The following is a 26,299-nucleotide window of genomic DNA, read 5'->3' as shown; positions in this document are numbered from 1 at the left end:
GTGTACTAACTTAAGCAAGCACGCTGATAAATTACAGCATTTATTCAAACTTATCCCTGTGAAAATCCAATGAATTTATTCAGTGTGACTAGCAGCATACTGTAAAGACAATAATGGAACCTAGCAGACAGGAAGTACTATCCGTTAAGATTCTGTAAAATTGTTTGTGGGCAACAATCCATGACTAATCTGATAATTCAGACACCAAAACATGATTTTTTTCCTTTATTTAATGTATCCATTTCTGACAGATTTCAATGTGTGCAGTCCACACACTGATTAATTCATTTTAAGTTTTTGTTCACTATACTGTGGCTTTGCTATAATTTGTCTTCTGCAAAACACACAGCAGGCAGTAAAGCTTAAAACAATACTTAGCAAGGATGAACAAACCAGAAAATGACCATCTATCTGGGTTACAAACATTGTACGTTTCAGTATCTAACATAGGACTCAGTCCTGCTCCGAGGGATGTCAATGGGAGATTTGCAATTAGTTTCACTAGGCATAGGAACTGGCCTCTTGATTACTCAAACTAAAACACAGGCTACTAATCATTTCAACATTGTTTGGTCAAAAAGTTTTATTTGTTTCAAATATATATGAAATATAGTTAATTCAGTGGTCCTTTAAATATTCTTGTATCATATGAATTCAGCTATGGCTTTGAATAATAACTTACACAAATAAAAAACAATTTGTATCTGGTTAGACAGAATGAATCACATCTATGAATCTTAATTGTAGTAATAAGTTATTGGACTACTGGTGGTGGGAAAACCTTTATCACATTAGGCTTCACAGTACAGCTGTACTGTAGTCAATTTTTTAAAAATTCATTCATATATCACAGCACACTAAATAATGAAGTGATTATTTACAGTTTGTGGAGGGGCACACATCTTATTTTGAAAGAATTTTATATACTATTTGCTCTGCCATTGTCAATCTGCTGTGGTTATTATAGTAGTAAGCCTTCCCATTCCACTGTGATTGTATCCATGGTGATATTACATGGCCAGTGGTATTTGACTAACAGAGTGTTAATTCTCAACATTATGAGTATGTTTTCAAGGGTAGTATGAAGGGTTTGATCACTAAGGGCTGGATTGGGCTTTCAGGTTAGCCCCGAGTAAGCGTCCTGCCACAGAAGCAGCCCCAGGAAGAAATTCACAGCCACAATGCCTCCTGAAAGGATTCCACTTACATCCCCCTTGCATTTGGCCAGCTACTCCCAGCCTCTCTCCACACTGTGGGGAGTTTCTAGAGACCAGGGGCAGAACTAAACTGCAAGTAGGCTAAGAAGGCATGGAGGTTAAGGGATCTTACCCCCTCCCTGTTTGGCCGAGTAAGACAAAATCCTAAAACATCAATCCTGCCTAGACAAAAATGCAAAAACTAAAAGGAAGAAAAACTTCGATCTCAGCATGTACTACAGGTTTGCCACCCATGTTGCTGACTTAGGGCCAGCAACCATTGTGGGATGGAAGAGAGGAACAGTGAACAAGGCCAACTGTTTGCATGTAAAGCTTCAGCTCAATGCTAATGCAATGTCAATAGATTTATCTGTCTTTAATTGTAAAAGACCAATTCATACAACACAACTGGGATAACACAATGTTAGTCTATTCAAACAGTACTCGGACCAACATAATAGTCAGTTTTGAATGCATTATAGTTGTGAAGGAAGTTGACATGAAATATCCTGAGCAGGTCAGCATGTCTAAATCAATCTCTGAACCACTTATAAAAGCCCTATATTCTTCTCTACTAGGGTAAGGGAAGCAAAGAAAATTAAAATGGGGCAGCAGAGCTCCCAATGGGTCACAATTGTTCTGTAAAAACACAAAGTCCTATTGGATCCCTGAATCCTCCATTTGTTATCTCTTCCTACAATAACAAGTCTTTCTGAACTATGTTGTGTTTTACAGAATAAGCACCTGACCCTGCAAACCTTCTCCCAGTGTTCTCCATGTGTAGTTGTGTGTGAAAGACTTGTATGATTTAGTCCTAAATAATAACGTACTGTATTATACACTGCTCTTCAACAGTTTAACATGAGATCATTATACACAAATAACTAACTTCAATAGTTTGAGATTTTTTGCAGATCTGATTTACATATGTACATGGTTCCCAGGTGATATACTGCCACACATCTGATCTTTACTAAGTTTTAGAGGAAAGACTTTCTTCATAAATTAAACCTTTCTCCAGCCTAATACAAAAAGGTCCAACTCTCTTCTGGCCATACTAAAGTTCAAGAGCCAAAATACTCAGCAAGGTGGATGGCAGCATAAGCCAACCTGAAGTGTCCACAGAAATGGAAAGTCTGCCAAGAGAGTGGGTATGGTGGCAGAGCCAAGTCCTTGCATCGTCTTCCAAGGGGAGTAAACCTTGTCTCAGTGACTGAAGAGTTCAGAAGAAACTGAAACATGAAGCTGAGTCCTCCTCTTTCTCGAAAGGTCCTCTGCTACAGACAGGTTTTTCCAGGGGCAATCTAAGCCTAGAATAAGGAGTATTATTGATGCAATGCATGTACCTTGTTCACTTTTTCCATGCTCTGGAGAGAAGTCTGGCCTTCTAAAAAGATGGTATGATCGAATCCCTCACCATATATATATATCTCTCCAAAAGTAGTGCAAAAAAATAACAGGTAAGCAGTAGGCTAAGCATAATCAATTAAGGTGTTTGCATAGCATTTGGGTAATGGAACATCCCCAATGTAACACACCACCTACCTGCTGTTCACATAAACTCATCTGCTTTTGATAGGTCAAAGAGCTTGTCTTGAATTCCCTGCTCAAACAGATCTCCATTAAAGTGAGTGCAGGATCAAGCCCAGGGTACAAACTGAAGTGTTTTTGTAGGAAACTCCATTTATTTATTTATGCAAAAGGTAAATTAATTCAAAACATGCTATGTTGGTTTTATATGTACTTAGCACACTATTGGTGCTTTGTAACTAAAGCTAGTCAAATACTGTATTGCAGAGCATGTCCATGTCTCTACTCTTTATTATTTGCGATTTTTGAACATTCACATGATTGGGCCTTTGTTTACATGAATTTGGGGGGGCCAGGCTTATCTTCATAAGGATATTCATACTTGTCTAGATCCCCCATTTACTGATGTAAATTGTTAATAGCAGCATATTATTTACAGAACTGTACAAATTACTGATTGCAAACAAGTTACCTGATTACATTTATCCCTTTTTCCTCCCCCCCTCCCCCGTTTGCAAACTGACCCTGTAACTTGCAAGTAGCTGCCAAATAGTTTATTAGCGTAAAGTATCTGTGGGTTGTAAATGTACTGTTCACTTAGCCCATTCATTATTTATTTGTGGTGTATTGTCACGTAAACCATGCAATGTTGTTTCTGTCTATTGACTGGATGACTGAAACACTTAACTAGCAATAGATGAAAGAATAGAAAATACTCCTTTTCATGCATAAATACCCTTGTTCACACATAATTTTGCCATATATCTTTCATTATAAAACAGTGTACAAATTCCCAGATAGCAAACATACCACCATCCTCAGTTATAGAGAAATAAAATAGCATCACGAGCATTCTGCAGCCCAGAAATCTACTAGAGCATTGTTGCTGATCTATGGTAAGAGATCTTTATTGGTATCACACATTTACAGATTTTCAGAGAAAAATGGTAATTACCAGGTACTATGTTGCCTTATGTCACTAACCTATTAGAAATAAACTGTTATTCATCTGCAATTAAACATTAAGTACTGTAGTTGAACTGATATGGGCCTTATGACAACTCTGCAGAATTTCTTGGGGGGGGGGGGGGGAAAAAAACAACCCCATCTTTCAAGTGATTTTTGTCTGTGCCATATCTATATGGGTTAGACTAGACTATAGTTTTAAAAATGGAAATCTAAGAACCAATAAAACAAATGAGTTCATAGCATCTTAGCAGGTAGATTTATAAATACTGCTCTCTTGGATAAGCAAGCAGCCAGCTGGTTTGTTCACCACACATTAGCCTCTATTGACTTCAACATCAGTACCTCTACTATAAATACTTTTAGATTCATCTTCTCTCTATCAGCAAGAAAACATTCAGAGGACATGAAACAAAGGCTCCATAGTGCAATTTTGAGTTTATTTAGTGCAGCAAATATCTAATCTCTTGACCAAATATCATAAATAAGTGCATCAATAAAAATAATGCCTTTTCTCACTAAGAATGACTGTTTCCCAAATAAATGTAAGCATTTCCCTGTAATCTGTAAAAAAATAAAAACAACAATACTCTATACAGTATATTTTTGGATACACAATTACTGGTCTAATAACTGTCAATGCTACTTGAGTCAGTATATATAAATAAACTGACTGCATATATTTATTAAAACTATTAATGCTAGAAACAGAAATGTCTAACTATTCAAGGTGATTTTCTCATAAAAAATGGTTCAATAATATTGTATGCTATGCATGAAACTATACTATATTCTATGATAGATATATTATGTTACATCATACTAATGTTCTTCAGCTAACAGAACTATACAAATATACTAGCCTGTTTGGATCTGGATGAAATTAGCTTGTTTTGACATCACAATGGTTGTAATATTTTATTGATACAGCCAGTGTGGCTACCACCTAAGAACTCATAAAGGTGAGTCCTAGCTGCACTATTTATCCTTTGTGTGAGGTTTTTTTCCCCGTTTATTCTTATTTGCTTCTCAGTCATGTAATACACCTCTTGTCACTGGGAGAAAAAATAAGAGATTATGGTATTCGCAAAATATGTTTAAGAACATTTGTTTAAGTTCCTCTCTTCATCAAATAAGCCTTTACTCCATGAGGAAGGGACCTGCTCTCTCTGAGATGAGGCAAACAGTTGGGTAGATGACTTGCTATGACAGGATCCCATTTTGTAAGAACCTACAGGAATTCACTCTTCTTGAGTTCCACAGAATTGTCCTGTGGCAGAAAATATGAAAACAAAGAGGTATGGCAGCAATATAGTTGACAGGAGGAATATCAACCACAATAGCAAATACTGGGCTAAATTATGCCCGGCTGCTCTACAGGTGCATAGGCAGAGAATGGGTGTGAACTGGGAAGAACAAGAAGCCTCTGTCAGCCTCCTTGTGGTTAGACACAGCTGGAAACCTCAAGCTTCTAGCATCCCTTAGGCCCACAGCAAAAGGAGAGGAAGCAGCTGGGCCATGGCCCTTGTCCCACCATACACCACAGAGATGTACCATTGGCATAGGAGAATGTTCAACCCCTTGAAGTCACAGCACGAGGCCTGACCTCCCTGAGTACCGGGGAGTTCCATGAGGCATTGTGTTTCTCTGAGACATGATGTCACCCAGGGCTTCTGCTGGAGCAGTGCATCTCCACATTAACCCCTTACTAAGGTGGTGGGTAAAAGGTACAGTTGAGTCTATTACCAACTAATAGAAACCAAGGTTTCTTTTTCATTTCTCAACACTTTTACTGTGTGTAAGACAAGGTGAGAACATCAGACAAAGCAGTTCTCAACATGTTAATCAGAGAGATACTTACATGCTCAGCCTATGAAACCATCATCTCCCAAGACAGCTGCAGAATACCAACAAAGAATTAGCTACAGAAGTTACTTTTGGGGCAGCTGCCACAGAAACCCCCACTCTCTATTATGGTATTTTAATTTATTTATTAAACACTGGCCTCCCATCTTACCAACCCACCTTAGCTGGTTTTAATGAGAATGCTCCAGTTGCTATCTGCAGCTGTTACTTTCCATCTGTATGCTCTAGATAGGGATTAAGACTGAGCCTGGAAGAGAAAAAGTGTCCAAGCAGGTTCTCAGACCAGGCTGCTGAATAATAGCCTGAGGAATCTTAGCTGGAGTAAGAGCCAGCATAGGCTCTACATCCTTCTATGCCACCCCACAGTGACATCAGAAGTGTTTGCTGGGAGCTGTTACAAGCCAACACAAATTAGAGCAATCTTGGTGTTGGTTTTACTGGTGCTGTGCATCAAACTAGCCCCCAGTAGTCCTGGGAATCACAAGATAAAATACATTCTTCTCCTCACCCAGGTCCTGCACAGAATGGAGTTTTATTGGACCGGAGAACATTGGGCATAACTTGTGGGACAGTCAAATACGAACTGGCAATACACATCTTTGAGGTCCGGAGATAAAAATGTAGCAACTGAGTCACAGCCTGAAGGAAGACAACCTACCAGCATCTAAAAGTTTACTCTTCTTCACACACTTATACAGAGGGCCCACAGTTCTCAAATCACCAGTTTTCTTGTGCATGGGAATTCAGAAAGGATATTTTTATGTGGGTTTGAGGTTGGAAAAGAAGGAACTATGAGACAACATGCTGGTCTGAAATTCTTACAATATAGTAATAAACATCGTGGTGTGGAACTGGAATGATAGTTTCGGATATGGGAAGGGTAACTGACATCCTATAGAGAACCCTTTGAAAATGGCTTCTCACTGATCAAATACTGTTCCCTCAGCTTAAAAGAAATAAAATGCAGCTGTCCGCATACTAGAAAAACAGTGAAAAGGGGTGCAAATTCAATTCTCTTTAGTAGGTCATGTTCCAAAGGTATCTGGTTTTGCATATAGTGATGGCTTCTTGACCTGGTATTGATGTGATAGAGAGAATAGTTTTCTAAAAAAGAAGGGATAACAAGGTAGTTCCCATAGAAACATGGTGGAAGTGGAGGGTTCCTGGAGCAGAAATATGTTCCATGATTCCAAAGCATCCTGAAGCATTCTAAAGAGTGTATAGACCTGAACAACTCACCACCAAGTAAGAGTAGTTTGAGGAGCGAGACTTGGAATTAGTATCTGCCTTCTAATTACAGATCCACAAATGATACTAGTATTTGTATTAAGGCTGGTTGCTCTAGCAGATGTTTTCAAATGATCCAATATCACATATCTTTACCCAAATAGAAATCTGGACATCAAATATCAACACAAAAAGAAAATCACTGCCCCTCACAAATGTTTTCAAATTATACAAAGCCAGATCATAACACCATAAGAAACTTTGTCCAAGAAAGTCCTACATAACAAAGAAGAAAGGTCCATCATTCCTCCAAAGTGGAATAAAAAGAGATGAAATAAATAAGGTTCTCTGAGTTCTTAGACATAGATAGGACCAGCATCTTCAAACCAACTGCCTGACAGAAAAAAAAAGTGCTTTCTTCAAAGAGCAAAAGCATATTCATGAAGGTCAACCCTATGGGGTGGAAGGAACAAAATGTGGGGGCAACAACTGCAGCAGTGCTGCGCATGTGCAAGGATACTGTGCACCCTCCGCATGACCACCGCTCTGTTTGAGATAGCAGAGAGGAAGCATTAGGGAGCAGCAAAGGCACAGCTATGCATAGTCACTCAACAACAATCCCATGTAAAAGAAGAAGGTGCCAGTGACTGCTGCTAGAAGCTATAGAATGGATATGCTTGTATTCTTGTCCTGCGGTAAGGGAAAGGATTCCATTCCTCTAGTTCCCGTGGAGATCCCCTATTCAGGTTCCTTTGGCTGGACTTTGTGCAGAGGTCCAGAATTTGGAATTAACAGAGGCACACAACATGTATTATATATTACTGACAAAAACAGCCTTCTTAAATATGAAAGATTACACTGTAGAAGCCGTAAAAATTAATTTTGGTTACAGAGATTAAGGATAGGATACAATATCTCATGATTAAGTGCCTTGAGCTCTATCGTCTTAAAATGACACCACAAATTTGACGGCATTGTGCCCGTCTGTTACAGTTAGAATATCTTGAATCAAGTTTCACACTCTGAGACCATAGCTTGAAAATCACAATGTAAAATTGTGTGGACAGTACTTTCAAAAGCTATTTGTTAAGGAACTGAGTTTTATCTAATATATTCTTTTAACAACTGTATGCACATTACATGTTGTACTTCCAGATGCTAGCGTGACTAATTCAGTTGCCCTCAGCTGTAATATCATTATACGAAGGGCAACATCACAAAATCTCTCTCATGCACATTTTATATTTATATGATTAAAGTGCCCATCCAACACTAAATAGATTAGAATGGTCTTTGATTAAGCGACTATTTACAAAATGTAGTATCAAAATGCCTGTTTAGTTGAGAAAAAAATCCCTTTAATTCAGAAAAATACATAAAGCAAAGCACTACTGTTAACTTAAAAAATAAAGTACCTAATTACCTCTCTAGTAAAAAATACAGCATTTGTGCTGATGTTTGTTTTCATTAGCTGACATCTGATTTCAATAATTCGGAAGTATAACAGGAAAACAAGTATAAAGAGTGAAGAAGGAAAAAGAAATACAGTGATTGTCACTAAACACTCAGTATTCACCAACAGTTAACAGTGGTATTGGATACTCCAGTTGTTTCAGGATAACCCCTGTACTTAACAGGGGGAATACTGGTGGAACAGGTAACATCTATCAAACCAGCAGAAACTTTTGAAGTGCGCTACTATATCTCAAAGACCTTTGCAGGCTAATGTTGCCTTTTAAAACTGACCACTATATAAAATAGTATATGTTTATTAATATAAAAATGTATTGTACAATGCAACAGGGAGAGCATCTGTCATCTATGATTATCACATCTATGCCCTTGATATTAATTTAGAAGTAGATTATCAGAACGTTAGACAACTATTCTCAGTGTTTTCCGGTTTTTATCATAGGTCAGCTACATTTTTTTTAAATAATAGAAAATGTATACAGTATACTTCTAGTAAATATAAAAATATGAATAAAACATTATCCAAAAAATCAATCACATGTAGAATCAAAGTAGTTCCTGATTAATATTAATTTCTCAGCATTCCCCCCAGACTAAATAAGCACATCAATCTTGTTTAAAAATAAACACAGTACAATAGTTTGACTGTTATCCTTATCTAGATTACAAAAATAAAACCACAATTACATAACAGCCCTTGCTAAATGTGATATTTTTCTCAAGATACTGGGAGATTTATATAAGTTTGAATCTGTTCACAGTAGGTGAGAATAATCCTCCAAAACAAGATATGTTCCATTTCTCCCACTCTGCCTCTTCAGAAATCTAGAAAATGATTAAAAAAAAAAACGTGCAAGATTTATACGTTCTCCAAATTTGCTTTTGAAATGCTTTAAATCCCCACCTCTACCACCAATCAAGTCACAAGAAGAAAAATCTCCTGGTGATTGTCTGGGAGGGCATGTTTACACCCTTTACTTTCTGTACACCATTCCTGCTCAAAAATGCAAATCAAATGAAAATCCCCATTATGAACACTGAGTAGCATGAGCAGTAAAAATGCCTTCCCTAAACCCAATCCAAGTTAAAGGACCAAAATTCCTAATCAAATAGCATAAATGAGACTTTTCTGTGTCATAGATTTTCCCAACTATCCCTAACAGCAACTTCAAATGCCTTGTGGTCCTCAGGTCCTAGCCCAGATTGAATACTGGCCATTTTACCCCCTGGAGGGGGGAGACAAATAATCCTGGCTTTTCAGAAACTGTCCAGTTAACATTTATTGATCTTTACAATATGTTGTTTACATTTGGCTGCTTTTGTGTATTAGGTGTTTTGAGGGAAAATGCCACACCGAAACATCTCTCTACTGTGAAAGGGATTGGGATGATGAGCTTCTAGTTCATCTAAAAGCCTTGACCTCCCCAGTCTGTCCCTTCATACACACACACAGACTAGGTTTGCTGTTCCTTGACTAGTGAACGGGTTTATTAACGAGGGTCCTCCAGACATTTCAGTGCTGAACCTCTTTTAGCATCAGCTGAGCCAAACGCAGTAGCTTAAACTGACAAGGAACTATGACCAATTCAGCCTTCCCTGGGTTTTCAGCCATCCTCTCTCGCACAGAGAGAGAGATTTACACTTCCTAAATACATCAGCAGCGCAGACTCCTGAATGCAGTCTTCATTTCTTCCCCCTTTCTGCCTCGAAAGGTTCTCCAGCAGCCGCACTCCCAGAAAATGAAAGTGTAATGTGTTAGCCCTCTCCCTCCAGCCCTGAGGAGCGGGCATTGTTTGATTTTTAAACCTAGCCCGGCTTACTCAATTTGCTCGCTCTGAACTACCGAATACAGGCAGGGTCTTCCCTCGGTGTCAGGGAATACCCAACCCGGGGCTTTGCTGGGAGAGCACACAATTCTCACCCTACTTCTTTTTCTAGAGTGTGTGTGTGGGGGGGGGGAGGGGGGGGTGCGGATGCAAGCCGAACTAGCTGTCAAGCCCACACAGCAAGCAAGGGACCTATTTTAGTAGCCTCTGCTGTACTATCATCCTCTGTGTGTGCGCGCGTCTCTGTGCTAGGTGCACCGGGGGGGCCAGCGATCGTTATCATGGTTACTACATCCCCGCGGTGTTGTGAACTAGGAATGAGTCCATGCGGATCGGGGCTGGAAATCTGCGAGAACAACACAGAGAGAGACACCCGGCGGGCGAGCGGGGCCCGGGGGACTCAGAGGGGCAAGCGAGGAGGGGCTCCCCGCTTTCCGCGCAGACCAGCCGCTCTCGCCCAGACACCCGCGGCAAACCACAACGTGGGGCCAGCCACGAACTCTCCAGCCCTACGATGCAGCAAATATGAGGGGTGGGGGCGGCTCAGGCGCCTTCCCTCGCCACTCTCCAGCCCCCCCAGTGATGCCCGCCTCCCTGGCAGCCATGGCAAAACCTCGCCTCCTCTGCCTCACACCCCCCGCCAGCAGCAGCCTGCAGCGGGGCCCGCGTTTGCTAAGCACCCCCCCCACACACACACACACACACGCCCTTCCACGCAGAGCCAAGGGGCGACACCTCTCCCAGGGAAGGGAGTCCCACAGCCCCCAGGAGCAGCCACCCCCAGGCCAGGCGGAGGGGGCCCCGCCGGCTTGCCAGGGGCAGAATGCAGCGCCCCCCATGCCGCCCGTTTACACGGGCAGCAAACAACACCGAAGCGCGTCTTTACCTTGAGGTGTCCGCGCTCCGGCCGTCCAGCGCTGGCGGGAGAGTCGGGGAGGAGAGGGAGGCAGCTGCAGCTAATCCCCTGTTTGTGGCCAGGCTTCCCGCAGTAGCCGTGTGCGGGGCGCGTTTGCCCCGCGTGGCAGCGCGCAGCCCTCCTGGCCAGGCGCGGGCGGCTGCAGTGGAGTCCGGCAACGCGCGGCTCTGGCTGCGCCCGTGGAGAGGAGCGGGGAGGGAGACTCGCCGCTCACACACCCCCACCCGTGTGCGCACGTTAGTGCTGCTGGGGAGAGGGGGAGGAGCCCCGCGCTCCCTCGCCCACCCACCACAGCGCTCGCTGCAGCCCTCGCTGCTACTGGCCCCTGCACCCACATGCAGCCAACGCGGTGCCCCGCCGCGGCCCCCCCAGGAGCTGGCCGCGGGGTGCCCGGGCGAGCCTGCCTCCTCCCTGGCCCTTGAGGGGAGGAGGAAAGAGACGCCCGCCCGGTGCGCCCCAATCCCCGAGAGATTATGTAAGGGAAAGACCCTCCACCTGTACACCCAGGGACTAGAAATCACTCACAGCTGTTGGGCTGGGGGGTTGGAGGAACTGGGGAAAGTGGTTTACACGTGGGGCTTGCCAGAAATGTAATACCAGGTTCCATGGGTAGCAGGGATTAGCCCACAGCAGTTTAGTAACAGTCTGTACTGCTGCCATTAGGCCTTCTCTACAATGGCCAGACTACAGCAGAAAAGCCTGGTTACATCTGGTGCTTGAGGAAGGTGCTAACATCCTTGCCCTGGCCAATGTAGACAGGGCATAGTCAGGGGTGGAACTCCTATTATTACATGTTTATACTGCACCTAGACTAGTGAAGAGCTGAATTCTGATTGGGGTGTCAAGGATAGAGCTGTGTGAATAACTGTTTTTTAGCTCCCAAACAAACCAGGAAAAAAATAGTTTCCGGTCAAAGTGTGGGTTGAATGAAACATTTTGTTCAGCCTGAAACAATTTCTTGATTTTTTGGGGGGGGGAGGGTCACCTTTTAAAAAACAAACAAATACTCTACACGAAAAGTCATTTTGAATCAAAAAATCAACACTGAAATGTTTTGTTTTAAAAGCATCAAAACAAAATGTTTAGATTTTCTCAGCAAAAACAATTAGGCAAATTTGACATGAATTTGCAAAATGTTTTCATGTCACCAAATCTGCTTTTTTCAGTAAAAAAAGTTTTGTCTGAAAAATTTCACCGAGCATTAGAGGCAATTGATCTCATTTACCTCTGAGGATAAGACAAGAAGCAATGGGCTTAAATTGCAGCAAGGGCAGTTTAGGTTGGACATTAGGAAAAACTTCCTGTCAGGTAGTTAAGCACTGGAATAAACTGCCTAGGGAGGTTGTGGAATTTCCATCAGTGGAAATTTTTAAGAGCAGGTTAGAAAAACACCTGTCAGGTCAATTTTTAGTCCTGCCATGAGTGCAAGGGACTGAACTACTAGATGACCTCTGGAGGGCCCTTCCAGTCCTATGATTATTATATCAAAATAATAAACAGTGGTAATAATGGCTGGCTGTAAATTCTGGAGGGCTTTGTGCAAAGAGATATGGAAAGGGGTTTTTCGCTCATGGATAAGTGACAACAGGTACCCAAAAGAACAGGAGTTGGGAGGTATCATCCCTGTACCATCCCTGTAGGGCTGACTCTGGCCAGAATGGCTTTAAAGAAAGCACAGACTGGAGAGTGCTGGGTAATGATGCGTAAATACTTCAAAAAGTTATGGATGAACATTTGTTAGAATTTTTGAACAAATTTGCCATAATTGCTTTCCATCTCTTTTTTGTGTTCACAGCAAAATTTAGAGTGAGCACTGCAAAATATTCACAGAAAAGAATGTTCTGAATTTATTTTTGCAAGTATTCAAAGTGGAAACCTGATTTAGGTTTACATTCATCCAAATTAGAGAACAGAAACATTGTGGCAATTATATGTCCAATCAAATACACTCAAATTTCAAATGTTGTACTTAAAGCAATACTTGCAACAAAGAGTTCTTGGGAAATGTATAAGATCAAAGATGGTGCATTCAATCAAGGAATGAATTAATGTAAATTGAGATCTAGTCACAGACAATTCATGGGGGGGCAGGGGGGAGAGGGAAAGAAAGGCTAGATCTGATGAATAAACCGTTTCCAGCTAATTCTAGTGCTGGGCAACATGCACTCCACTATGTTTCTGTGAGTGACTCCATTAGGTATGTGGATACAGAGAAAAAGTCTGTGGGAAATATACTATCCTTGCCTTGATCCCTTAACCTTCCCATGAAACACTGTTCTACTTTTCCCCTTCTCATGCCTCCACAACCCCAATCCCTATTTCAGGACACTGAGTTCTAGTTTAGGAGATTTATATATAGATTAATAAAGTTTACTATCCACTACATTCCATGGTTCCTTATTTTTTTCATTATTTATTCCCATGTTTCTCTTCTCACCTCTCCAAATTTAAATCTAATCTTAAAACAATGATGGACATTAAGGCTACGTCTACACTATGGGGGGATCCATTTCAGATACGCAAATTCAGCTACGGGAATAGCGTAGCTGAATTCGACGTATCTGATCCGACTTACCCCGCTGTGAGGATGGCGACAAATCGACCGCCACGGCTCCCCCGTCGACGGCGCTTACTCCTACCTGGGCTAGTGGAGTACGCGTGTCGATTCGGAGATCGATTGTCGTGTCCCGACGAGACGTGATATATCGATCCCCGAGAGATCTATTTCTACCCGCCGATCCGGGCGGGTAGTGAAGACCAGCCCTAAGCTAGTATGCCCTTTAATAAAACCCGTTCTCAATGAGAAGTAGGGAGGAAGTGCAAGAGAGCTAGGAAAAGAAAAATCTATCCCTCTAGTCTGATGTAAACTCAGCCCTCTTCCTACAGCTGCTATCTCTGTATATGGGTGTGGGCTGCAACTTCAGCCTTTCTATATAACTTGAGCAGAGTGTTAGGACCACTGGATTCAGGTAAAAATCAATCCTGTAACTTTCCCCCCACTGAACCCAGTTCCATTGCCTACCTAGATGCTCATATGAAATCTGCTTTGTTTGGCTTTGAGCAGCCTCATAACCTGGCTTATGTAGTAGAAAGGGATATGGCACAGGCCTTTCAAACCAGGCAGAGTACCACCCTACGAGCAAGTTGTACCAGTAACCCTTGTAGTGATCCAGCTGTAAAACTGGGTTTATGTTTAAAAAAGACAAAATAACTTGCAAAGGAGAAAAATTGTGTTTATGGTTGTTTGTTTTGCTTCTTTATGATGTGCATAGGTGGCCTGATTTTTGAACAAACAGAATGAAAGTAAAACAAAAATCCACACCCTTTCAGGCCTTTATACAGCATAAAGCTGAACACACATACACACAAAAAAGTTGCAAAAATTCTTGCAAGTCTCCTTTAACTGAAAACCAGATGCTGAATCTGATCTGAGCTAATTTGGATAAATAGTTAAAAATAGAGGATTTGTTGTTTTATTTTCTGCTTCTACATAGAGCAGTTTAGTACTTTCAGTATTCAATTGATTCGTCTGTGTCTTAGTAGAACTATTTGACCTGTCATAATGAACTGTATTTTAATGCTGGCTTCAAACCTGGCATATTCTGTTGTTGAAACTTTGAGGAAAAAAGTGTGAAGACCTCATACTAGAATGTATGTAATCCTCCATATGTAGTTATGTAAAGATTTCTCCTGCCAGCAGTAGGTCTATGAAGTTGTAACTCAGGGTTTAGCAGAGTTACCTGTGTCAGCCTGAAAAAAATATAGCAGAAGGGTTAACTGCATTCTGCCTAGTCTAAGGAATTAGATGCTAGTAACACCTTAAGACAGGAATGATGTGGCAGCAGAGGCTGAGTTTATGAAGGGTCCCAGGAAAAGAGGTAGCTCCACTTTACTTTCAAGATTAGAGAGAGCTGAAAGGAGAAAGCATCCATTCTTGTGTGATGGTCTTTTCTTATCAGCACCTCCGACCTACACTGTTTCTTGTAAACAATGTAGTCCATATCTTTAAGCAGAATGGTCAATTTTTCAGTTCCTCCTTGCTTCCTGGACTTTGGGGTGGGAACAGGAGTTTCCTGATACAGTTTCCTGGGCTAGGCTGGAGGAAAGCTTGAGCTTTCTGTTCCTCCAAGAGGTACATTCATCCCATAACCATGCAGATTTTTTTGTGCATGTGTGATTGTTTTTTAAATTAAACAATAGTGCCTGGCTTAGTAGCAGAGTAATACTTATCTTGAAAGAAGTTTTTCTTGAGGAGGGGTGTGAAAGAGGAGAGCACAGATACTTCACTGGGGTGAAGAGGGCATTTCAAGAAGGCATGGAAACAGCACTGGCAGTAGACCCCAAGGGGAAGAATATAGGTGTCAGAGAAGCAAAAGGAGAAGACAGAATGCTGAAGAAGGAAGTGATCTGAAATCATGTATAGATCAAGAACAGTGAAAACGGGAAGGTGACCCTTAGACTTGACAAGAGCCTGAGTAGGTGAGATATTTTAATTATTAATCTCCTTAAATAATCCCAAATTTTAAATTGCAGTTTTAAGTATTTTTTTTTAGTAATTTACTTCATCCTCTTACTTCCAGGAGTCAGGGTTCTTTCTCATGACCGCACAGAGAGATCCTAATACAGGTTTTCAGTAGTGGCAAATTAAAATGATTGCATAAATGCTCATATGCTGCCCTTCCAAATGCAAGCATTTACCAATTCAAGCTTCAGGCAACAAGCTTTTTGTAATACACAATCAGTTTTTGTGTACCATTGCCTTCTACTGGGTAGAAAGTTAGAACTGTTTAATTATATGTTATAATAAGCCTTAATACTGCTACAGCTATTGAAGTTTCTCTTGTGTAGCTGAAGGACACAACTTCAACCCATGGTTACAACCAAGAAGTTAGAGGTGGCCTGTACCTGTAGTAATACGTTTGTTTTTCTTTACAATGTGAATTAAACTGGCTGATCGTAAATCTTACTCTCTGTAGTGGCTCTTAACAAGTGGATGAGTATACTTTTAAGAGGGTTGTTCTCACAAAGCTTTTATTAAGGAATACTTGAGATTTTCAAAGCCATCGAGACGATTTAGGGCTTGTTTACATGAACACTTGGACCATGGCAAGTTGGGGTGTAAATATACCCCACACTAGCCTTCCACAATCTAACTGTTCATGTGCATCCTACTGACATATGTTAGAAGTTCATTAGAGTGCGCTTATCTATTCCTTTTAAAAACAGGCCTAGCTCAAAGCGCTCTAGTGAACCGTTAAGGCACATCTGTAAGGTGCACACAAATAGTTAGAGTGAGGCAGCCTAATGCAGGGTAAATTCATACCCCAGCTTGCCACACTCTGTTTGTGCAAACAAGCCCATCTCTTTCATTAATTTCAATTAAAGATGTGTCTAAATTCACTCCCTGGCTTTGAGAATCTCCAGGAGATTCATTGGCATGAATTCCTAACTTTGGCTATGTGTTGCTTTCCAAAACTAGATCTTGTTCCTCTGAATCAGCCTTGTTTCTGCTCCAGAGAGGTTGGACTTTTACTGTTAAACCTACCTACAACACACAATTATTAAAATTCAGTAAGAGGAGAAATTTTGTTCAAAGTTAGTTTAGGCCATATTACATCTGATGCACATTTTACAGCTGTCTGTTACCAATTCTTTTACATATTAGTTATAAGTAGAACTGGTAGGGCTGCCTATTAAGGTCACTCAACCTTTCCTAGTATAATGCCTTGTTTTCAGTTGTTTAACTGAAATTTTAACCTTTTGGGTTGAGATTTTCCTTGTTGGATGTGTGCCTGAGGGCCCTCCGTTTCTGCTGCTATCCAACCCCCCACTGTCTTCCAGATCCTTCCCCCTTCACTCTCCCCACCACGTCTCACCCTTCTGCATTTCGTCCAGACTGTTTCTTCCTTCTCTTCCCTGCTACCTGAATGCCAGTAACAGAAGCATTGAGAGCACAGGAGAGACAGTAACCCTGCTCTCAGTTCCTGTCTTCCTGGTACCACTACAACCTCTGGCTGCCAAAAGGAGCAATTTCAAGAAAAGTCCTGCTCAGCTCAGCTCCTGCCTTCCTGGGCTGAAGCATGCTCAGTTGCTCTGCAGGATAGTCCATGCACAATCTGATCATAGACAGGACCTGTGAAGGGATCGAGTATGCCCAGCGTAGACAAACAATCTTCAGATAATTTAGCTTCCAAACTCTAATAAGTCTCGATTGAGCATGCACTGAGATTTTTTATTTTTTTTATAAGGTGGCCAAATTTGGATGAATTTTCCAAGGATCAGCAATAAGACATCTCCCTGACATCAGTGTGATGCACCTTCTGCCAAATGTCAAGCTCTTGCTCCGAGACATAGTAATGCTAGAGCTTCTTACTTAAGTGGCTGTAGATTTTTTTTTCTTTAAAAAAAAAAAAACAGGCAAAAGAACTTTTCTTCCCCCTAATCTGGTTGTTAGCAATGGATGAATCATTTTAACCATCACTTAAAAAAATATAGCCTATAGAGTATAGAGGACATCTGGCATAGGAAATTTCAGCCCAAATGGTTAAAGTTTGGCAGTTATAAGAGACAAACACCTGGAAAGAATGTCTGATAATGGGAAGTGTTGGGCTACAGGCAGCACTACCAGTTCTGCCTATAATTAGTAATCTAAACGACTCATAATAGAGAGCTGTGCCCATCATAAGGCTACTTGTTGCTTCTTACTGCATCACATGGAGCTTCTATAGCAGATCACATCATAGAAAGTTACATACATTGCTCTTCTCAGATTGGATCATGTCATGGTGCCTGGTTATCTGACAAACACACTGTAATAAATTTCCCCCTTATCCCCCACTGTGTAAGGAAGAAGAGTTGCTGAAATATGGTGTAGAGCAATCCAAATACAATGCTAGTTCAGCACAACTGCCAGATACAGACACATTAGAAAAAGCTTGACCTTGTTCTGCACCTGATTACACGCACTTCTCTCATTTCTTTCTTTTCTGATTCACAAATAAAATTAAGTATTTTGTCAAAGAAATCATTCTTATGACCCCGTAGGCCAGGGATTGGCAACCTTTGGCACGCGGCTCGCCAGAGTAAGCACCCTGCCGGGCCAGGCTGGTTTGTTTACCTGCCGTGTCCGCAGGTTTGGCCAATTGCGGCTCCCACTGGCCACGGTTTGCCGTCCCAGGCCAATGGGGATGGCGGGAAGCAGCGCGGGCCGAGGGATGTGCTGGCCGCCGCTTCCCGCTGGCCCCATTGGCCTGGAGCGGCGAACCGCGGCCAGTGGGAGCTGCGATCTGAACCTGCAGACACTGCAGACTAACCGGCAGATAAACAAACTGGCCCGGCCTGCCAGGGTGCTTACCCTGGCAAGCCGCGTGCCAAAGGTTGCCGATCCCTGCTGTAGCTATCAAACGAACATTCAATTCCAATGAATCTATCACAGTGGCGAGGGCTTGTTTCCATCCTAAAATCTACAGGAAATATTTCAGAACAGAGCATGCAAAAGTATTATCAACGATTTGAAGGGTCAGGAAGCTCTGACTAGGAGATGAAATTGGATTATTAGTCAGACACAAATCACTGAGGGGAAAATGCCATATCTATGAATTTTTCAGTATTTCCTATATCGAAATCTGCCTGCGAACTGAAACAAATATCTAAAACAATACACTAAATAAATTAAATGGCAGGATATAGAAGGGTAACCGATCTCTGCCATTTTCCATTGTTATACTGTCCTCTGACTTTATTAATGGCTTTTGTCAATCTGTTTTTCCTTTTGTTTAGTACAGAGTTATTCAAAGCCAGACTTGTAGTTTTATGTATGTTGCTCACGAACTTACCTGGACAAGGAGTAGTAGCAGACATCTCAAAAACATTCTCTATTTATAACTCTCTTTCCCAATTTTAGTTTGCTACTAGAGACATATCTTATTGAGTGCCAGAGATCTGTAACAGGAAGCCTGGCAGAAGTGGACTAGGGAGGGTTCTAGGCAGAATCTCCACAGCGAAGCACAGAAAGAGCAAGACGCAGCCAGAGCAGCTTTATGGATGACACTATTTTCCTTATTCGAATAAAAGTTCCGTGTTCATTATACAAAGTTAGCAACTCTTCATGAATCTTTACCATTATCATGGCAGAGCCGGCTTTAGGAAGTGCGGGGCCCGATTCGAACAGTTTTGACGGGGCCCCGGCAGCGATGACTGAAAAAAAAAAGAAAACACGTAAAAAAACATGTGGGGCTTGTACTCACCGGGCGGCACTCGTAGTCTTTGGCGGTTTGTCCTTCACTCGCTCCGGGTCTTTGGTGGCACTGAAGGACCTACTGCTGAAGTGCTGCCGAAGACCCGGAGCGAGTGAAGGACCCGCCGCTGAAGTGCCGCCAAAGATCCGGAGCGCTGCCGGGTGAGTAAAAATTAAAAAGGAGCCTCTAGCCAGGGAAGGGATTCTTGGCCACTTGCCCCCACCCCGGCGGCTCTGCCACTGGGCGCGGGGCCCTCTTAGGCGCGGGGCCCGATTCGGGGGAATTGGTGGAATTGGCCTAAAGCCGGCCCTGATCACGTGACAATGGTTTCAGAAGTAGAGTCATTTTGAATAAGCACAAATAAGGAGGAAAAGAAAATGCTGAACTTCAGCCTTCTACGAGACTTTCACACTGATAAACCTAGGGAATGGCCTGAGTGGAAAAAGAGTCCTTTCCTAAGTCTGAACCACAACAAAACTTAACCGAGAGAGTGACGAAGTATAAGTCATCTCATAGATGTATGCAGTGGGGAATGAAGTTCAAGTTGTATAAATCATTTGCCTTTACTGAGAAAGGAGAAAATAAGTGCATAATTTAATTCCAAAGCCAGAATGCTCCACAAGAACACATAGGTTTTTACCCAAGGGTGCAGAGGCCTGGAGAAAGCATGGAAGTCTTACAAGGACTCATACAAGCAATCAGAGCAGCATCACATGGGAATCAGTAAGAAAAAACACAAAAGATTGTCTAGTAGTTGGAGTTTTAAACAGGGAGCTTTCAGAAAAATTACAGTTAGTGTCTGACCTAACTATAGAACAGATCATGCAAATGACAGTAGTCAGAGCTAGGTTAGAGCCACCATTGCTGTTGGGAATCAGTGGGGATCGTCAGCATCCAAAAAACACTACCCTCTGCCGTTATGGCTAAGTAGTACTTTTAACAGGTAACAGTAGTAGGCCCTTCTCCTGTATGTAGACCAGCAACTAGTGGGGAACATGACACAGCCAGCAAGTTACAGAGACCCAGTTCAGCTGCTTATAGGGTTGACACGTTATCCAGGGTTCTCTCAACCCAAAGCTCTTGGTAACTTTACTCTTTGTGAGGCAGTTTCAGAAAATAAATCATTAGGGACACAGCCCCTCTGTCTGATTAAAGATTGGCACAAACCCAAAGTGCTTGTATCCAAAATTACTATTGTATTTGAGCTCCAGCATACACAGATATGCAAAAGGTTAGAACTCCCCAAATCTATAGTTACCCACAATCTGGAGAGGCTGGCCACCTGAACGACAAGGTTCAGGTGGCCAGGCCTCTGCCTGTTGCTGGGGATTCCAAGAGATGTCCCGAAGGTTCAAATCCAAATCATGCAGACCTCTTTCCCTTTTTATGCTCAAAATGTCACATAGCTTGTCAATCACCAATAACCGCTGAACAAGCAGTTTGTTAAGCAAGAAGTTTCAAGTGGTTAGTTATACATGTGTTTTTGCAGAGTCTTCAGTCTCCTGGGCCCCAACTCACGCACACCAGAATTCAAATATAGACAGACTTCCTGTCTTTCCAAAACCGCATACTTCAGCAGTTTGAAAGAAGCAAGACAAGATGGTGCAGGATCATGCTCAATTCTTGTGGTCACTCTCCCTCCCCTCCTGGCCTGCCTAGTTATGCTAAGGTTGCTACAAAGGCTTTACAGCTGCTTTTGGCAATAAGCATAATAATCAATATTCCAGTAATGGCAGTGGCCTCGGCATTTAGCTGGGCTGTCAAAATCTCCCCTGACATATCAGAACAATTTTGCAAACCTTAGAAATAAATATTTGTCCTAAGTGGCACTGTTGTCAGTGGACATAGCTGCACCAGAGATACTATACAGTTGAGGTACTGAAGAAAAAGATAGCGTTTTCATTATTATTTGTATTACAGCAGCGTTTAGAGACCCTCGATTGAGACTAGGCCATCATCGTGCTAGTTGCTGTTACAAATATAGTAAGAGGCAGTCCTTGCCCTAAATAGTTACAATCTAAACGGACAAGTCAAACAGAAGGATGGGAGATAGTTCTCACAAAAGACATTTCTGGAAGAGCTAGGAATTGAACTCAGATTTTCTGTGGCCCATGCCAGTGCCATAACCACAAGATTGTCTTTTTTAGCTGATTCTAAATCAATTGAATTGTTGAGTGAACCTCATAGCAAAGGTGCTCATGCTACTACTTTACAGAAGGGAGATAATTGTGTTGAGAGGAGTCCTAAACTTATTCAACAGGAGTTGACAACTTTGTGATGATTATCCAAATGAATCAACCAGACAAAACTCTCCTTAAGGTCCAGATTTGAATAAGTGGTGGAACCAGTGCCTTTTCCAGATGATATATTAATTTCTGTTAAAGATTGTTTATATAGAAAAGAGAAGGAGAGTGGGCAAAAATGTGAAGTTTGCCTTTTCTTTAAACCAACAGCAGAGAGTCAGGCAAGAGGGGAGTAGTCATCTGCTTTGCAATGAAGCAGGGCGAGACATACTGTAGAGATACAAAACTGTTGTCTTTATTCTGTTGAAGTTCCTTCTCCAGTGTTAAAAGAAAGAACCTTTCTGTGAGTTTTTGTCATTGCTGCATGGGCAGATGATTCCTGATAAGTCAAGTGGCAAGCACTTGCCTAAGAACATTACTACCAATCGATCAAGATGCCCCATATCCAAAATTAAAACACATTTTTTATAACATGCTCAATTGCTCTCCACTTCTCAGCGGGAAGATATGGTGATCTCTCACATTTAGGATAGTTTTGAGGAAAGCTTTTAACAGGAACTTGTAGTAGAATTACACTACAAAAGCAATCGGTGATTAAGACTTACATCAATAAAAGTGTCAGTCAAGCATGGGAAAGGGATTATCTCAAGGTGCAATAAAGACTGAAAACTGACATAAGATGACATTTCAGGCCTCTTCCTGTTCCTATGGAAGTCAATGGGAGTTTTGAAATAAATTTTAATGGCAGCAGGATCAGGCAATTTGGAAATAAATAAATTCCTTTTTCAGCCCCAATTTATGTACCATTCACACAAAAATAACATGCCTCAAAAACGAAATTAAAATTAAGGATAGTTTTTCTTACAGAACCTGTAGTTAAACCAAAAGAGGCACAGGAACAATTTATGTGAGCTACTCAAGAAAAATTTATGAGAACATACAGCAATTTAGTACTTCTACCATAAAACAAACTTGAAACTGGGCAAAAGAAAATGTATTAGATATTTTAGAGTGTAAGTATGTCGTCATATATGTTTGTACAGTACCTCCTAGGACAACAAGGCCCTGGTATTGAATGGAGTCTCTAATACTAGAATGTAAATGTTAAATAATAAATAGTCATGTTAGGAATTTAAGAAGTGAGCATTTCTTGGATCCCTCCTAAACGTACTAGGCTTCTAAATTTCATCAGCCAAAATCTGCCCTTACTGCAATCCCACAGAAGTCCTTTCTTTTCTTTTTATTCAAAGAAACAACAACCCCCTTTTAAAAAAAGTCTATGGGTAAAAAACTTTAAGTGACATCTGGGGACTATGATACTCCTGTTGATGTTAGCTGGAGTCACATGGAGAATTCTTGCACATCACTTTAAAAAAAATCTATCGCTTAATGGGCTATGCAAGTTGACCGCCCCCCCCACCTCTTGCTTATTAAAAATATGAACTATTGCTTATTCCATACTTCCTTAGTGCTGAAGAGAGAGAGAGAGAGTAAAGTATGTTACTAATAAACAATATAAATAGTGCAGTATTAATTTGGTAGCAACAATAAAGGCCTAGATTTTTCCTACAAACAGAAAAAATGATATAGGGGATATAGGGACAAAAAAACTCCATGGAGTTCCAAAAGATTGTTCCTAGACTAGTTGTATGAAAAAATCATCCCTTTATTTCCAAATGTTTGAAAAATATGTCCCACTGTTTTGTTGAAAAACCTTGAGATCTGAAAATTTTCAACCATCTCTAGTTCATTTTAGGGTGCAGTGTCTGCTCCACGCAGTGTAAGGACAAAGTGTTCCAACTTCCAAATATTTCCAGGTCTTCGTGATCCACCGGAGGCCAAGAACATCCACTCAGGAACCTTTGACCTCCACCCTGCTCCTTAACCCTCCAGTGACTCTCTCCCTACCATCATGGAATCAAGTTGACAGGGCTTGGCTTCCTTTGCCCTTAGCAGCCCCCTAACACAGAGAAACATGCCATGTAAAGTTAATACAGACTATTCTTTTTTCAGTGACTATCTTGCTGATCGCCTGAGGAGAGGAAATGGCATATCCACCCCTTTATACCCTCTCCCTTCCCACACATGGGTCATATCTCCATGTCTTCCATGGGAGTAAGGTGTGTGATGTCACAAAGGCAGCTAATTCTCTGCTGTAGCCCCCAGGGGAGGTATCTGCCAGGTATTCATTTTCTCAACGCATGGAGGCAGAGGGGACAATTGATTCAATATACTTGTCTTACCAGCAGCAAGTCAGCAGCTGCTACTTGCCCAGGGCAGTTCCCCTGTCTGCAGAGCCACAGACATTACTCTGATTCTGATAGCCTTCTCTCCCCTTGGTAGCAGCCATATAGTGTACTTCAGACATTATGCTGTCACTGTTGATTGCTTGCTTCCCAGCAGCTGAGGCGGATTATACAACTCCAAAACAACAGATTTGTAAAATGTTAGGGAACACACTTTTATACCTCCTGTAAGAAGGAAAATGAGGAACTTGTTTATATGAGCTTCTTCCCTCCAAACTTCTTGACAACAATCCGATATTCAGAGTGCATGTGTTTTGCAAGCTGATTTCCCCCAATATCAGGCATCTAGCGGTAGAGCCAGTTTCCATGACCTTTCATAGTTTGTACAGCCTTGGAAAACTGCAGATACATGAAAAAAGTCCACAGTATACTTTACTCAATTTTCAGAAGGCAGACACAAAATACATTGACAGCATTTTCATTTGAATCACTATTCCAAATGCCATTCCTTGTATAACAAAGAATCACAAAAGATTTGTTTTTGACCCAAAACCATAATACATGTTAAAACATTTCAGCGATACAAGCAGGTGTGTATAGTCATTAGTCTTTTAAAAACACATTTAAAATCTATTTTAATGTAAAAAAGGCATTCAGTACAGGGGAGCAAATTAACATAAATAAATCACTTCACCACTATAGCACAGCCATCTTTGGGGTAGAGGACATCTGACAGAAAATTAGTACATAGCTTATTAGACAACACTGAGGGGAAGAAAAAAAGAGTTTGACCAGTGTTACCAGGTGAAACTGCTCACTTATGAAAAATACTGCAGTGTAGGGTAGTCAGTAATTCTATGATTCCTTATACCCAGCGGCCAGATTCTCTGCAACATTACCACTCTTTCACAATGCTTCAGTGACAAAGGGGCCATAAAGCTGACTTAACGGATTACCGTGGAGGGAAAGTAGAAGCAAAAAAGCAAATGCAGTTTTAGATTGCACACACAGAGGAATAGTTTCATGGGCTAGGGAGGGTTGGATTTGTGAGAAAAGTATATATATAGCTTCAACAAACAATCAAGGGGGAATAGGATAATCACTTAGAAGTGAAGGAGACAAATCATTTAAAGTGTAGTTAAACTCTCAAAAGTCACTAGGCATGGCACAGTAAGGTCCCATGTTCGTCTCACCACGTATTTTTCAGATAGCAAGTTGAAAGATGGCTTTGAAAACTCCCATCCATGCAATTCAAACCGGGGTCTCAAGGTTATGTTGTATTCTTTCTGGCTCAGTGAACATTACTAATAATTAAGATTCTGCCATTGGAATTTGGTTAATAATTCTGTTATTGTTTGGGCCAGAAACAAATCAAACTCACTTTTGCTGCATTGGTTCTGCAGGACTAACAGGAGTATAAATAGTAAAAACTTAATATTTTTCAGAAAACTAAGCAGATGTGATTTAAAATACACACAAAGAGGAAAAAAACATTGAATAAGAATGTGATGTTTTAAAATCAAATAGCAAATTTTCTGACCATAACTGCAGTGCAATGTGGTTCTTGGAGGGAGAGAGAGAGAGAGAGAGAGAGTGAGTGTGAGGGATGAAACAGACTGTTGCAACCTTTTTCTTGATATTTAGCCTATACATGTTTGATATTAGTCTGTGGAAGACTCCTGAGGGAAGTAGTAAAAGCTTCATATCTTCATTATTAAAAATTTGCTTGGACAAAGCAGTTGAGACTACATTCCTGCACTGCCAAAGTAGTGGGTTAAATAGCTTAATAGGTCTATTCAAAAAGACAGACTTTGTATTGATTTGCATGCCTATTTATATGATAAATCCATAACCCTAAAATAAAGGAGGAAGGCTTAAAAGGTGGTAATAATTTATAATCTGTGATTGTGTGAAAAGGAGGTTTGATGTTACTCCATCCCAGAAAATGTAGTAGTTTGCTTTTCTTCCTGTAGTTATCTTACTTTATTCTGAGAAGGGAACAGACTATACCAGCCAAACAGCCCACCATCATTCCCTGAGATTAGTCCATTCAGTTTGGAAGAGGTATTATAAATCCCTGAAGGAGTCTCAACCCAACACCTGCAATTCTGACCTCTACCAGTACCTGTACTGATTGGTGAAAATTTGGAGCAAACTGATGCATCTCATGATTGAGATAGCCAGTGGGTCATTCAGGGATTAATCCTCTCTCTTTGAAAACACACTAACCCAACCAAGCACTGACAAAACCCACCCTGGATATATTGGATCTAGCCAATTACTACCCAGTATCAAACCTTAAATTCCTCAGAAGGTTCATAGAGAAACTAGCCAAATGCCAACAACAAGCTGATCTAGCTAAAGCCAATATCCTAGGCCTTGGACAATCTGGATTCAAGCCAGGACACAGGATGGAAACAGCTTTAGTGATACTGATGGATGATTTCCTGCTGTCATTGGATGATGGTCAGACGTTCTTATCATCCTGGACCTCGTAATATAGAATTCTTACTAACACACTTGACCATAAGATTCCTGTTTCCACTAAGAGACATAGCAAGGGTCCAGAAAAG

At 41.3% G+C, this 26,299-nt stretch overlaps 1 protein-coding gene across 3 annotated transcripts in view; it reads right to left on the bottom strand.

Moving 5' to 3' along the window:
• The window catches only part of DLGAP1 (DLG associated protein 1), a 633,130-nt gene extending 621,885 nt beyond the window's left edge, over positions 1-11,245 (bottom strand). For 2 of the 3 annotated variants that reach the window (XM_065585317.1, XM_005303131.5), the window contains exon 1: positions 10,971-11,245. The gene's annotated coding sequence lies outside the window, so the exon portion shown is untranslated. The remainder of the gene's footprint in view (positions 1-10,970) is intronic. The other variant, XM_005303132.5, reaches the window with a different exon arrangement.
• Between the last annotated feature and the right edge of the window lie 15,054 nt (positions 11,246-26,299).

The sequence above is a fragment of the Chrysemys picta genome, chromosome 2 (genome assembly GCF_011386835.1).
Source record: "Chrysemys picta bellii isolate R12L10 chromosome 2, ASM1138683v2, whole genome shotgun sequence".
Taxonomy (NCBI): Eukaryota; Metazoa; Chordata; order Testudines; family Emydidae; genus Chrysemys; species Chrysemys picta.
This window is presented reverse-complemented; position numbering and strand designations above follow the sequence as displayed.